The sequence below is a fragment of the Puntigrus tetrazona genome, chromosome 3 (assembly GCF_018831695.1).
Source record: "Puntigrus tetrazona isolate hp1 chromosome 3, ASM1883169v1, whole genome shotgun sequence".
Lineage (NCBI taxonomy): Eukaryota > Metazoa > Chordata > Actinopteri > Cypriniformes > Cyprinidae > Puntigrus > Puntigrus tetrazona.
Window position 1 is genome coordinate 29,790,620 of NC_056701.1, and position 15,242 is coordinate 29,805,861.

General features: G+C 37.4%; 1 pseudogene; it reads left to right on the top strand.

Moving 5' to 3' along the window:
* The first annotated feature begins 8,231 nt into the window (after positions 1 to 8,231).
* Positions 8,232 to 13,680, top strand: LOC122335112 (annotated as a pseudogene).
* The last annotated feature ends 1,562 nt before the right edge of the window (positions 13,681 to 15,242 follow it).

The window sequence follows — 15,242 nt, forward strand, 5'->3', positions numbered from 1 at the left end:
GGATGCGATTAGCGATTATTTCGGAGCGAGATCCCAATTCATCGGTCATTTTATTTTTTCAAAGGCCGGGTTAAAATTCAGGGAGACTTTATTTTGTTCATTTTTTGAGATGACGGTTTCTTTAACAGGAATACCATCCAAAGATGAGAATAGGGGATTTTTTAGGGCTAAAAGTTCTCATTCATTTATATTAAGATGCAAGCCTGAAGCATTAGAGAACAGCTGAATGGTTTTGATAAACTTGGGAGGAATTTCTTAAAAACATAGCTGTGTCATGTGTCTGTAGAAATGCTTCTACCAGCTATTTGAATTCCCTCTAGCTTACTCTCCTTAATAAAATGACAGAAAGCTTGAGCTACATTAAGAAAGAGCCTTGCTGAATACCTCTCTCTAAAAGAAACCTCTGTGTAGTGTCGTCACCTAATTTCACTGAGCTATTACCCCAGCATATAACGTTTTCATTGCATTACAAAAAAAGGTCCAAAACCAAAACGCTCTCAACAAAAAAAGATGAAAGGATGTTAAAGGCTTTGAAGAAATCTAAAAACAGCATTAAACTATCGTCTTCAATAAAATCAGGGTAAATCAATAACAGAATTTAGAACGGACTTAAAACGCTTTGAGAAAATGGGCAAATAATTTATAATTATTATTGAGAAGGCTGATAGGTCTCCAATTATCCAAGAGAAGAGTAACCTTTTTAGGATTAGGAATTAGACAAATGACAACTTGCTTCATACTAACAGAAAGCTCAGAGCAATTTAAACTCTCAATCAAATTCAGCTGTGATCTCATCACTACCAGGTGACTTGTTATTTTTCAACTGTAAAATTGCTTCCTTAACCTCCTCTTTAGTAATAGACCAAACGTGAGAAAAACAGACAATATTTAAAATACGTTAAAATAGAGATCAACCGAAGGTCATCTGTTTCTAGGTCATCTCCAATTAGCCGAATCTCAGTGCTTTGTTTCATAATAGTTAAATATTGTTTATCTCTCATTGGTTTTCTATTGTTAATTTCGCGACAGCATGCTCCAATTTAAATGTCTCTTAGAGTCGTCACAAATTAACGTGCGACCTCTTCCACTGATTAGACATTTGACTTTTGGTTAATCGTTGAAATGTTGAATCTGGGAGAGAGTCCCTGCCCATAAGCCGTCTTCATCATTTCGAAGCTCTGTTGGGACGCTTGAGTTTGGGGAGATTATTCTGTCATCTCCAGTGATGCCAATGTTTTTGTCTCTAAAATAAAATACTTCAAATTTCACCATTCGTTTGTTATCATTGTTATATTTACCATGTAACTGATGTATTGAAAGCATATCATCTTTTATCCTTAGGAGCACTTAAGTCATTGTATAAATCTCTGACCTCTGGGTGGAGCGCTCTTAACGTACTTTTACATTGTAGAAATATGTCTGTACTCAGACTTTAACATGTCAAATTATCATCACTGTACCAGGTAATAGTTTTGATTCTCTTAAAGTCACCCATAACAAATCCAGCTTTTTGAATATATAACACCTGATGACAAGTCATACATTCGTCCTCTCTAACAGTGATCCAGTAACTCTGATATCGTGACAACAGTTGACCTTTGCTATTCGTCTAAGTTCCTATAAATAAAGCATATTTCTGAATATTTTTATTCCATCAATTGCAGATTTTACTTTTTTTAAAATATATTGTTCACATACTGTTACCAAATAGCAGTATATATATATATATAGACATACATTTCTTGATAATATAAAAAGATAGCGATTACCAGTAAGTCGAAATGGTCAAGTGCATCTAAGTTTCCAGCAACCTCTGTGTCGGACATCCTGCTGTAAGACATGTCTGATCTGGTCAATGTTAGAGTTCTTCTGTCCAACCTTCTAAACATATGTGACTTGATATGACTTTACAACACCAATCTTATCAGGTACATGACGTGTTGAATGCAAATTACTTATAGGGGGTTGTCTTTCACCTCTCCTACACTTTCTAGCAGATCTACAGATCTTGCCACAGATCATCCTAAGGAGTTTCCCAAGGCCAGTTTGCTCCAAAATAATTAACAGGAATAATCCTGTTGCAATGATTAATATCATCATGAAAATTGCATATTATCCATCTTAAGGTTCTATAGGTGCTTACTGAGAAACCTCCTAGAATTAAGACTTTTTCATTAACTTTCTTGTTCATTGTAGACCATATGCTTTTCTTGGAAATACTGTCGTTTAGCCAGCATAAAATATAGTGGAAGCGGAGGCATACATTGCCCATTTTCCTGAAAGTTATAATTCACCGTCACAGCAGCAAATACATTCATATCAGTCTCAATGGGTTCAGACAACAGTCTGCTAATGCCTTGGTTAATATCATTCCTTCTCTTATTCTCATTTGTTGCTACATCTTGCAACAGATCAAATAACCTAAACTGTATTACCATTTGATCAGTTTCAACAAACCCGTCTGTAATCAACCTCTTCCAAAACAGTGGCTCTTTTCAAATAGTTTGAATCTTTACTCCTTCGCTTTTAAATCCCTGTCTGTTTAAAGACACTAACCAATGCTTGCCTTTAACATTTGAAGCTGCTCCTGCTCTTTGGCTATACATTTTCTCACAGCTCAACTTCTCTCTACACACACAAACTTCCCAATAAATCTCATCAACTGTGTACACTTATTCTCTAACTTTATTACCCAATGCTTATAGCACTGTTACGCCAAATCACATGTAATTGCCAATTGTACCTAGTTTGTATCCTTGACATCATATTGTTATATTAATTTTCTCATTCCTTACTATCAGTTGATAACCAGTTACATCTGTATTTAGGTCTATTTCTAGGTTTTTACTATAATATCTCCTTTCTTATTTGTTCTAATCTTATAATTGCTTTTCAGTTTTGAAGTGTTTTTCCTGCCTCAGTCAACAAAGTTTATCATCTTTTATTCTGGCATATATGGGTTTAGTTATCTGACTAAACTTAGGAACTACATCTCTCACATAATTCATCAATCCTATTTTCTGTTGTACTTTGTTAACTCTTTCTGGGGTTATTAAACTTGTAATTCACTCTCTCATCGATTCTGTAGTTATTTTACTCCCTATCGATAATCAAAATCCAAATAAACTCTATTATTCCTGCCATTACTTCATGTTTTAAGTTCAGCTCTAATCCCACTTCAGCTAGACAACTATTTGTTTTCACAGTTTCCAAATACTCTTTCTTTATGATTTATCATTAATATATTATCAGTAAAAGCAATTTCATATGGGTGATTCGTCTAATATCTCTTCAAGACTATATTAACAAATTACACAACAATTCATTCAGCTTTGAGGTAAATAACAAAATAGTTATTTACACTCAAATCATTCAAAATATATATATTATTTACAGTAAAGTTTAGTGTTTACAGTATAAATGTATTATTTACAGCATCTTGTCTGATGACCTTTCTCTATTAAAGGAATTAACTAAAAGCTATTCACTGAATCCAGTTTTGTGAGAAATCTTCCTTCTCTTATTCTTTCTACTGGATCTCTGGTATTAATGACGTAACCTCTGTCTGGTTTAGTTACTTTATAGTTTGTTTCTAATCTGAAAACTTTATCTGCCTTCAGAATTAATAGTATAGGACTATTTGTAATTTATAGATTAAACTTCTTTCAGAACTCCCTGTTCAGTAATTTCACCTAATTCCTCTTTACCAATTTAATCACTGGATACTGACACTGAAGCTTATGCATTCTACCGGATATTTTCAATATTTCATACTCATTCTTATCACTAACTTTCTCACAAATGTTTTTGTGCCTTGCATAAGGTGCTTCTCTTTGTATAACCTCATCTTTTTGCCTCTTCTGATCCTAGCATTTTACTACGCACTTTTCTTAATTCTAACTCAACATCAACTTCTCTTAATCTGAATACCTTTCTCAAATCTCTTGCTGCTAACACATTCTCTGACCCTCTAATCATTTTAATACCAAACTCTTCTCCCACTCGTTCTCTTTCGACTTATTATAAGCTTGTACCAGAATATTATCAGTGAATTGTATTGGCTCTGCTGTCGAGGAGACATCTGCTGCTGAATCAATGAACTATTGTGTTCCTTCTACATTAATAAATAGATTATGATCCTTTTCACATTACTCTTTGATCACAGATATTCCTCTTCAACAGGCCAAGTTGATTTCATTGTGGTACAACTTATTTCTGCTCTACTGTTTTCTTCGTACTTTCTTGATCTGTTCACATTCCTGTCTTATCTACCACTTTAGTCCGTCTAACTTTCTAATTTACGCTTCTGAATAACTTTCAGCTCAGGTCCTTCTCTCCCACCTATTTACTGGAATGTATCTTACATCCCCCATCTTACTTTCCAATCCATCTTTTCCTATTCTTACTTTCTTCTTTCCAACTCTTATACTTTGACTCTCTGTCCTAAATGTAGTTTTCCTATTTCCTTCTTTTTGTCTAGTTTGAGAACGAGTGTTATACTGTTTTCTCTCTCCTATTTTATTATTTTTGTGAAATTAACCTTTTGTAATTTCTGTGTGCTCGTATTTTGAGGTTCCTCTTTCCTCACTACCCTTAGATGTTGGGAGGTTAGATCATACTCTGCAAGTCTTTCCTCTATCTGTTTCTTAGATATGTGTTTTAGAATTGTTATCAATTTATATCCACCTGGAATATTTCTTCCTACATCCCTCAATAATCTAACTTTATCTGACATTGGTATTTCTTCTTCTATTGACAACCATACACTTAACAATGACACTTGATCTTTAGAGGCACTAAATAGAATTTCTTTCTATTGTAATTCAGTAAATAAATCAGTAATAACCTTACTGTTTTATCTCTCCCTCTTATTAGTGTCATTTTTGTATTAAACTCCTTTTATCTCTACTTCTGGTCAGTCGCTCCGAATTTGTTTGGTTATTCTTTTTAACCGTAATATCTCTACTTTCTGTTAAAGTACGTACACTCTTGCTTAATTGTATTAAGCTCACCCAAGTATTTATGTATTTAACATATATATATACTATGCTGCGTGAATGACAGCATCAAGTAAATTACGAGGTTAAGTTATTACGTCTCTCTGTGTGCATGCTGAAGAGCTCACGCTGTACTGAAAGTATTTACAAAGTATGAAGAATAAACTTTTTTGCTACGTGAACTACGCACTCGAGCTCAACACTTTCTCATGTTTTAGTCTTCTATACTTGTTATTTATAACTAACTCTATCTCACTATGCTCACCCTTTTTCCTGATTGTCGATGAGTATGAGTTCTCAGTTTAGTTTAAATTCTTTATGGTTTTTCCTCTTCACTGCTCACTACTTCATCTAACTCGTCTTGAGGAGCTATTTTCTCTTTCTTCCTGACAGAGATTACTGTTTCATGAGCTCCACTTTTCTCCTTTCCTTTCACTATGAATTTATTTACATTTCCTCTATTCCTATTATCCATTAATAGGTTTGTTTCTTTAAAGTTTTGTTTACTTTAATTACTTATTATTCCTTCTAACATTTGTTTCCTGCTATTTCAGAATGCCCAAACTTTCCAGTCTCCTTTAAGATTAAATGTATTATCTTAACTTCTCTACAGACCGCTATTTGAATCAAGGATGACATTATTGTCTCAGTTCCTTAATCTGTAAGGAGGTGAATCAAAACCTGTAAATGCAAAAAGACTATTCTGAGAAAGGATATCCAAATGAACAAAAGAACTTCAAAAGAAGAGTAAACAACACCTCCCCCCCTGTTGTGTTTATGACAGCCTCCTCACCTCTGCTCTTCCTGCTTCCCCTCCTTCTGCCCAAAGGACTTGGTTTAAAGTTCAGGTTGAAAGGTCTCAGTGGGATTGGTAAATTGGTCTCAATTTCACCGTAATCACTTATATTATGGGAAAGATTAAGAACTTGATAGAACTGTGTTCTGTTGAGAAGGAGGTGAGTCCTCCTTTTGGGTCTCTGAATGTGTCCCAGCCAGGTGTGACACTGGAGCACAGGAACCTAAACACCAAAAGGTTTTTATAACTACATTTGGCATCTCTTTGTCTGGTCTGAGTATATAAGGAAAGTGACAAAACGCAACAAGGCGTGATTCTGTAGCCAGATCGGCCCGTAGTGTGGTGTGTGTTCTCATACACTACACTATGTACTTTTTAAAGACCAGGTATACTGACCTTTTAAGTTTGTTTTATTTTGTTTTGTGTTATTTTTGTACTGCTGATCAGTTGTGCAAATGTTTATCAATTATACCAATTTGGAAACTATTCTCGCCTGGCAAAATAAACATTAATCTTGGTTAACTTATAATATTGTCTGGAATAACTTTTCTTGTAGGTTAGTGACTTCTGAGGTTTTCCTCATTGTTGGCGTGCTACGGTGAGTCAGATCAACGATCAATGGATGGAGCGTCTTGAGATCTTGAATTCTGGCCACCAAACTGGCTTAGCATGCTATTACTTAGGGAACGCATAAAAAATTACTCTTTTTGAGTCTATCGAGGAGATGGCTGCATTAAGGTAAGTGATCTATGGAGTAGCCTCTGACTAAGACCTGGACTAGCCCAGATGTGTCGTGAGTCTGTTCTGGCCAAACAAGGTCTCTAAGCGACCCAGACTCCTAACGAACGATAAGTCGAAACTAGGAAATATTATAGTTAATTAATGATCCAAATTTAATCACAACTAGAGGGATCAGCAGTTACCTTTTAATAAATATAAATAAAATCACGATAGATTGGAGTCAGATAAAATTCTGTATAAGGTCAGTAATATAACTGGAAACAAAAGATTAATAAATATTAATAAATATTAGTGCATTCTGTTCTGCTGGAAAAGAAGGACCCTTACATATTTATCTCATTTTAAGTTCTTGTAATTAGATCTAAAGAAGTTTTTCAGAGATTCCTTTCAGGTGAATAACAAAAAACTTTATTTAGTTGTATGTTTCTTTAAAAGCTCTTTCAACTAAATAAGTGCTTTTATCTCAGCAGATTGATTGAGGTCTCCCCCGACTCAATATTAAATCTATCACTTTTATAGTTCTTGTTGCAGTTGTTTCTTTTTCTCAAGATTTTACTCATGTGTCCAGAAAATCCTTCTGTTAGTAATCTGATAAGACTTTGCTCCGTAAGTCTTATTTTTTCTCATTTATCCATCTCTCTATGCTCTCTCTGTTTCTGTGTCATCTGTAGTATGTTCAGTTTGATGAACTACTACTAGATCTCACTCTTTTATTAGATCTAAATGTCCTTCACAGCTCACTGTACTAAACAGGCTTTCTATTCAATGAAGTTTACATTCAAACATACTTTATCAGCTGTTCTGTTATTAAAATAACTTGAGCTTTGAACTTTTTTAGTTTCATAAGCCTTTAAAACAGACATTACTTCTGTGAACGGAGCTGTACCAGGATCAGAACCTCTTTCCTTAATTCTCTTTTCTGATGGAAAAACATTAGTATTAACATCGTTGGATGAGTTATCCTGAAACGTTACATTTATTTTGAAAAAGGCATGTATCGTTAACTTTTTCCAGGCCAAACATCACGTGCGATCAGGAGCTAAAAGATAGAAACACAGGCTGTGTCTACACTGCAAGTCAACAGATCTGATCTTTTGAACGCTCTTTACATGAACTTTAGTCACGACTGGTGTCTGATATCTGTGTTTACATCATTCCCAAGGGATTGCTTCATGCACAAGGTAGACAGTCGGCTTCTTAATATCATTTCTATATTTCACGTCGAGTGGCCGTTATTATTTCCCAGCATGGAAGACATAGGTCATGGATGTTTTGCAGCACATCCTGCACACTTGAATTTATCCAAAGGTAAAAATGTAATTGCATATGCATATTTAAATTACAGTCAATTCAGAACAAATAAAGCTGAAATATGTTTCGAGATGAATAAAACAGGATTCAATTTAAGAAATGAAACGGTTGAATATAAAACATTTAGATTTAATCTAATTTCAATAATCATCAATAATTTCAATAATCATCATACCTGACTTTGTCTCTGATTGAAAAATATCACAAATGCTCAGTAGTTTATCATAAAAAAAACCCAAACAAACAAAAAAACCACTTCACATTTATGTTCTAAAGTAAATCCGGTGGTTTTCGTTTAAAAAGACTTTTATTTTGCTCCGGCGGTGTGACGTCATAAATCCGCGTCTGTGATTCTTCTCAAGAGAAAGGTGTGGGCTTTTAATCATTTCAATAGTTTAAGTCCGCGCATCGCGTTTAAAGAATTGTATATAGAGCCGTGAAATGAATTATGATATGAAAAATATATTTTATGAATAAAAGAGCTTCCGTCAGCAGTGAAGGAGAAACGAAGCTTTTCGGAACCGAGTCATTTGAATCAATTGCTTCATAAAAAAAAAAACACTGTTTTGATTCACTGGAAACAGCGCGCGCTAATTATAACAGTATTAATGTAAACAAACACTGGAGTGAAATTAAATTGACAGAACAACTAAAACTAATTATATAAAGTGAAATCTATGTAACAAATCAGAAAACTAATCTTAATGCAAATGTGAACTTTTTTTATAGGCTGTATATGATCTTTAGTGTCGTTTTATTCATTTAAGTGCTACACTTTGTGTGTGTGTGTTATTTAAGGCTATTATGTCTCTGACTACTGAGGAGTTTAGTTTGTGGTTTTTCTTTCTGTTAATTATTGCTTATATATTATTAATTCTATCTTAAACAGGACAAAGTGTAGAAACACAGAATAAAGCTCCTGAGGCGACTGAGATCCACGTGACACAAACACTTATAAAGATGGCGTTTATTAAAGAGGAGAGTGAAGACGTGAAGATTGAAGAAACATTCAGAGCTGAACGTGAAGATGCTGAGAAACAAACAGGTTGGGTTTAATTTTTTAAAGCTGAACTCAAACATTAATGAAAACATTATATTTGTGATATGGGATTTTTACAACAGTATAAGAACCAAAACCCCAGAAGAAGACATTGAGCGAATAAATAGTGTTAAAATCAATTATTTCCACCTTTTTTTGTTTGGAAATCAGGCTTTCTTTCTCCCATTGTCTCTCAGTCACACACACACAGTACAGACACACACTCCCAGAGACACTTGTCTGAGCTGCAGCTGCTCCGTGAATCTATCAGTAAAATTTCACAGCTGAAAAGCTATGTAACATAAGTAATATTAGGCCTATTGTATTAATAGGGAAGGGAGCCCAAAAAATTGTTTTACCTATGTCAAGAAAAGCATAACTTAATCACAGCATTAAAGGACTTGGCACTGCGCCTAGAAATTCTGTTCATAAAGCTAATGAACTGGACAGGTGACAAAAGGCAGCCCTGTGGGGTACACCATGCACCAGGAACAAGTCTGACTTACTGCCGGCAATGCAAACCAGGCTCCTGCTCCGATCAAACAGGGACTGGACAGCCCTTAGCAAAGGGCCCTGGACCCCGTTCTCCCAGAGCACCCCCACAGGACACCAAGAGGGACTAGGTTTCCAAATCTACAAAGCACATGTGAACTGGATGAGCAAATTCCTATGAACCCTCCAGTACCACCACCAGGTTTGGGGGTTGTCGCTACGACAGGCACCGGAGACTTTACAGCCACACCTCCGAACGGCTGTGTCGACAATGGAAGCAGAGAACATACTCTGACTCAATGTCTCCAGCCCCCCTTGGCATCCGGTCAAAGCTCTGTGGAGGTGGGAGTTGGAGACCTCCCTTCCCAACAGACCCTCACAGTATGTTTGAGCCTGCACAGCTTCCTCCGTCACAAACGGATCCAACTCACCACCAGGTGGTGATCAGTTGACAGCTCCGCCTCTTTTCACTCTTTTCATACGGCCTGAGGTAAGTTGAAAAAACTACAAAGGTCTCTTTGATGGACACCCTTATGCTTGAAGATTGTGTTTGTTATGTACAAACCGTGACTAGCACTTTTAGATCAGGGGGGGCGTTTCCCCCAATCACACCCCTTCAGGTGTCACTAGCATCAGCCACATGCACGTTGAAGTCCCCCAGCAGGACGACAGAGTCCCAGGTCAGAACACTTTCCAGCACCCCACCTAGAGACCCCAAGAAGGCCAACTGACAGTGAGAGACCTATTCCCAACCCGAAGGTGAAGGGAGGCGTCCCACTTGCTCACCGGGGTGAACTCCAACACAATAGCGGCTAAGCTGGGGGGCTATGTGCAAGACCACACCATCCCACCATCTCACCGTGGGCAACACCATAGTAGTTGGGAGTCAAGCGGCTTTCGAAGAGGTGGGTTCCAGAGCCTAAGCTGTGCCCGACTATCTGTAGTCAGTACTTCTCAACCTCCCACATTATCGATTACCACCCAATCCACAGTGCTCCGGCCCCTTATGGTCCTTCCCACAGGAATTGGACCCATGGGAGGTTGGCCCCACGTCACTCTTTCGGGCTGCACCCTGCCACCAGTCACTCGCATGCAAGCCCCAACCCTAGGCCCTGGCTGCGCCGTATCGTGCGGCATCACAACCTGTTTTAAATTTATCTTCATAAGGGGCTGTGGATCGCTCTTTGTCTGGCTTGTCACCTAGGACCTGTTTGCCTTGGAAGACCCTACCAGGGGCATAATATAGCTCCTGACAACATATCTCCTAAGGTCATTCAGGTACTCAAACCCCTCCACCGCGCTAAGGTGGTGATCCCAGCAAAGGACAATGCTTCATTTAAAAATTAGAGAGAACGAGAAGATTACAAATTGCCCTATACGCACACTTAAACAAACTTATCAGCAATGACCTGTGACTGTTTCTTAATAAAATAGCCTAGAGATAGTAGATCACTACATTTAATTTCTCAGCAAGGAGGTGTTAAACTCTATTTTTGAAAAAAAAAAAGTATCTTGATTGTTTGTAGAGAGACGCACAGAAGCAGGTGACACACTCACAGTTGCATCTCTATCTCTTTAATGGACAGAATATTAGCACTAAAGAGCCGTAACTGACGAAAATCATTTTTTACCCATTCGGTGAAATATTGCGCTGCATAAGAAAGACTAGTTCTAACTTGTCTATAGCGGGCAAATGACTATAGAATAAGTGGGATAATCAACGGCCAACCATGCATTAAATGATTTTAAATGCACTTCACGGAGTAAACCAGGGTCTTAGCCTCCACATCATGTATTTAAAATCATTTTATGCGCGGCTAGCCATTGATTATCCTCTGCATGTTTTATGCAGTATTCCAATTTTGCGCACAGGTTTAATTGGATGGAATCATTCACAATATGTAGTGTATATGAAGGACAATTATTAGCTTTATAAACAGCAAGTTAATGATAGGAGCAGAGGAGGAGGTTGTTTGACACACAAAGAGATTCAATCAACTTTTAAGTTTGTTTAAAACATTTTCAGTATAGACAGCATTATTGGTTTTCATGGGAGTTTTGGTGCAGAACCCAATGAGCACATACTGAACTGAAATAATTAACTCTAGTGATTATAAAGAGTGCTGTTTGCAAACTTTGATTCTATCATGTTTGACCATTTTTAATTTTTTTATATATTTTGATAAGCCGTATGCAACTTGTGTACCGAACTGAACTTGACCAGTAACTGTTTATTCTCTCTCCTCCAGACTAAGATGATGCAGACAGTGGTCAGGGTGACTAGTGAGTTCTAGCTGCTGAATTAAACTGATGTTAATTTGTATTTGTCTCTTTACCTCAGACTTGATGGCACTGAAAGAAGAGAGTCAAGAACTGAATGAAACTCAAGAAAAGCATCAAAACGAAAAACAGTATGATTTCAAAATGGAGGAAGAATCGATTAGTTCCTCACAAACTGCAAAGACTTTCTTACCAAAAAAAGCTCAAATTACACCAAGTACAAACCTTCATTGCTACAGTAGAGTTCAGAGTTACGCCTGCGAAAAATGTGGACAAATTTTCAGTCATAAAGGAAGCCTTGCAATGCACATGAAATTTCACATTGAAAAGAAACCTTCAATATGCCCTCAGTGTGGAAAGAGTTTTACACGGAAACAATATCTTAATGTCCATATGACAGTTCACACCGGAGAAAAACCTTACACTTGCAAACTGTGTGGGAAGAGTTTCAGACAGAAAAGTACACTTGACGCCCACATAAAACGCCACACTGGAGAGAGACCTTGCACCTGCAAACTGTGTGGGAAGAGTTTCTCGAAAGAGTATTTTAAGATTCACATGAAAATTCACACTGAAAAGAAACCATTAATATGCTTTCAGTGTGGAAAGAGTTTTACAGAAAAAAAACTATTTAAAGATCACATGAGAATTCACACGGGAGAGAGACCTTTTACCTGCAAACTGTGTGGGAAGAGTTTCTCACGTAAAGACAGCCTTAAGGTTCACTCGAGGATTCACACGGGAGAGAAGCCTTTTACATGTGTTCAGTGTGGAAAGGTTTTACACAGAAAAGCATACTTACTTGCCACATTAGACTCCACACTGGAGAGAAGCCTTTCACTTGCCCTCAATGTGGAAAGAGTTTTAGGATTAAAAGAAACCTACAGGATCACATAAGAAGCCACACCGGGGAGAATCCGTTCACATGCGATCAGTGTGGAAGGACTTTCAGATATAAAGAAAACCTTAATTATCACATCAGTACTCACTCAAGAGAAATCAGGTTTAAATGTCATCAATGTGAAAGAAGTTTCACAGACACGAATCACCTCCAGGAACATGTTAAAATTCACATCGGAGAAAAGCCTTTCATGTGCCATCACTGTGGGAAGAGTTGCTCAAAAAGAGATCACCTCAGAGATCACGTGAGAAGTCACACTGGAGAGAAGCCTTTCACCTGTGATCAGTGTGGGAAGAGTTTCAGTGCTAAACGGACCCTAAAGACTCACGTATGGATTCACACCGGAGAGAGACCTTACAGGTGTCCTCGGTGTGAGAAGACTTTCAGAAGCCAAAGCAGCATGAAACGTCATTTGCAAACTCATTCTGGAAAGAAAGAGTGAATTTGTGCAATCTATCTAGAAGACGATTTCGTTGTGTTCAATGTGAGAAAAAAAGTTTGATTTTGCCATCGCAAATAAATATATGTATGAAAAAACAGTACTCTGCTTATGTCTTTGGTTAAAGCAGGGGGACCAAACCAGCACCCGGCGATTGACTGTCCTGCAAAGTTTAGCTCCAACTCTAATCAAATACACCTGTTTTTAGTTTTCAAGTGATACTGAAGACCTTAACTGGAGCTAAACTTTGCAGGACAGTCGATCACCAGGAGCAGGGTTGGGCACTCCTGGGTTAACGGATAATGCTTTACAATAAGGTGTTATTCATAAACATTATGGGTTGTACTGCAACGTGACTCCAGCACGTATGAATCTAATGTTTTGAGGTGAATCTGTCAGTCACCGCTCCGGTGTGAATCCTGTACTTAATAATCATAGACTCTAAACTATTTTTTGGAATATATTACCCAAATAAGAATTTTCACCCGATATTGTCATCTGAACAAGTAAGTCTTCCATGCTTTGTTCCGACTAAGGAAAAAAGCATTCTAAATCCAACTAATAGTGATTTAATCTAATGATCAGTTAGCTAATATCACATCAACAATCTCCCTAACTCTGTTCGGGAAGCAAACACACTCTGCCAGTTTAAATCTAGATTAAAGACACATCTTAGCCTACACATAACACCCCAACATATTTTTTATTATTCAAATCCGTTAAAGGATTTTTAGGCTGCATTACTTAGATTTGCTGGAACCGGGAACACTACTCCTAAAATACGATGTACTTGTGACATCGTAAAAAGAATGGCATCTACGCTAATATTCCTGTCTCTTTCTCAATCTGTTTTCACAGTTTGTATCCAGACTAGATGGTGGATCAGCACCCAGAGATTATGTTCATCAGAGACCAGAAAACCTAGATGCACCCGTGGACCAATCACCAGATCCTGATGCACACACACACACACACACTAAGTCATTTACACTATCTGACACAGCTGCGTTTAAAATTGAACTGGACGTTAAGTGCTGGGCGTCCGGTCAGAGGAGAACTGACCCCAACTGAGTCTGGTTTCTCCCAAGGTTTTTTTTTTTCTCCATTCTGTATGCATGGGGTTTTGTTTCCTTGCCGCTGTCACCTCTGGCTTGCTTTGTTGGGGACACTTAACTTCTAGTGATTATCGTCGAATTGATTACAGAGACCGTCTCTGCATTTAATAACAAATTGGTCACTCTCGTCATTATACATCCCTGTAATTGTACTCTTCTACCTTATACTGTACAGTGCTTTGATGCAACCTGTGTTGTTAAAAGCGCTATATAAATAAAAATGATTGATTGATTGATTGATTGATCAAACAGAATTAATTTGGATTTCTGTGAATTCTTGAGGCCCAAAAAGGAGGAGACGCTAGAACCAATGCAAAGTTCAACGCAGACTAAAAAGGGCTCAAAGATTTGCTCCATTTGAGAAGTTAGAAATCTGAAAATGATTTAATTTGCCTGGAAAAGCAAACAAACATTCCCAACGCCGAGCCAACTGCATGAGAGGAAGCTGTTTTCAGAAGGTGACTAAGAGCACTGGAAATATCTGAAGATGGCGGAAGATGAGCTTGTGATGCTGAAACTGAGCATGTGCAGAGAATGGTAAAAAAAAAGCACAGGTCTTTTGCATTTGCACGATGTACGTTCTGAAAAAGTATTACTGTGGCTGAAGTGTGTTACGAGAGAACAGGGACACCATGAGTTGGAAAGCATGTGAAATTTGTTGGAAACTTGTTCTCTGAATGGACACTTGAGAATCAACACAGTATAAATCAGTCAAGACTGTAACAAGTTTATTGAAGAATGAGAGTAAAGCCATTATGAGTTGATCCCTGTGTCTGTGATTGATGGAGCTCTTTTTCGAGCTGGAGGCAGAACTGACGTGTGGAATCCAAAATAACTGCACACCGTTGCCTGGAATACTTTTAGGCACTTCGACAAATGTGCATATAATGGTATTCCATATTATCATGTTGTTATTTGTGTGTGTTCCTATTGTTTAGTGTAGCTTACCAGTTCTTTTTATTTCATGTTCTGCAAAATAATGTCTGGGATGAGCAGGGTAGTAAAGTTTGACTTTACAATACAGAACACACAGCATGACTACAAACACACACATGCTCATATTCATGCTCACAGTTTGGGTGGGGAATGTTGAGTTTGACTAAAAGTCCAAAGTCTAGTGTTTGCTACTAG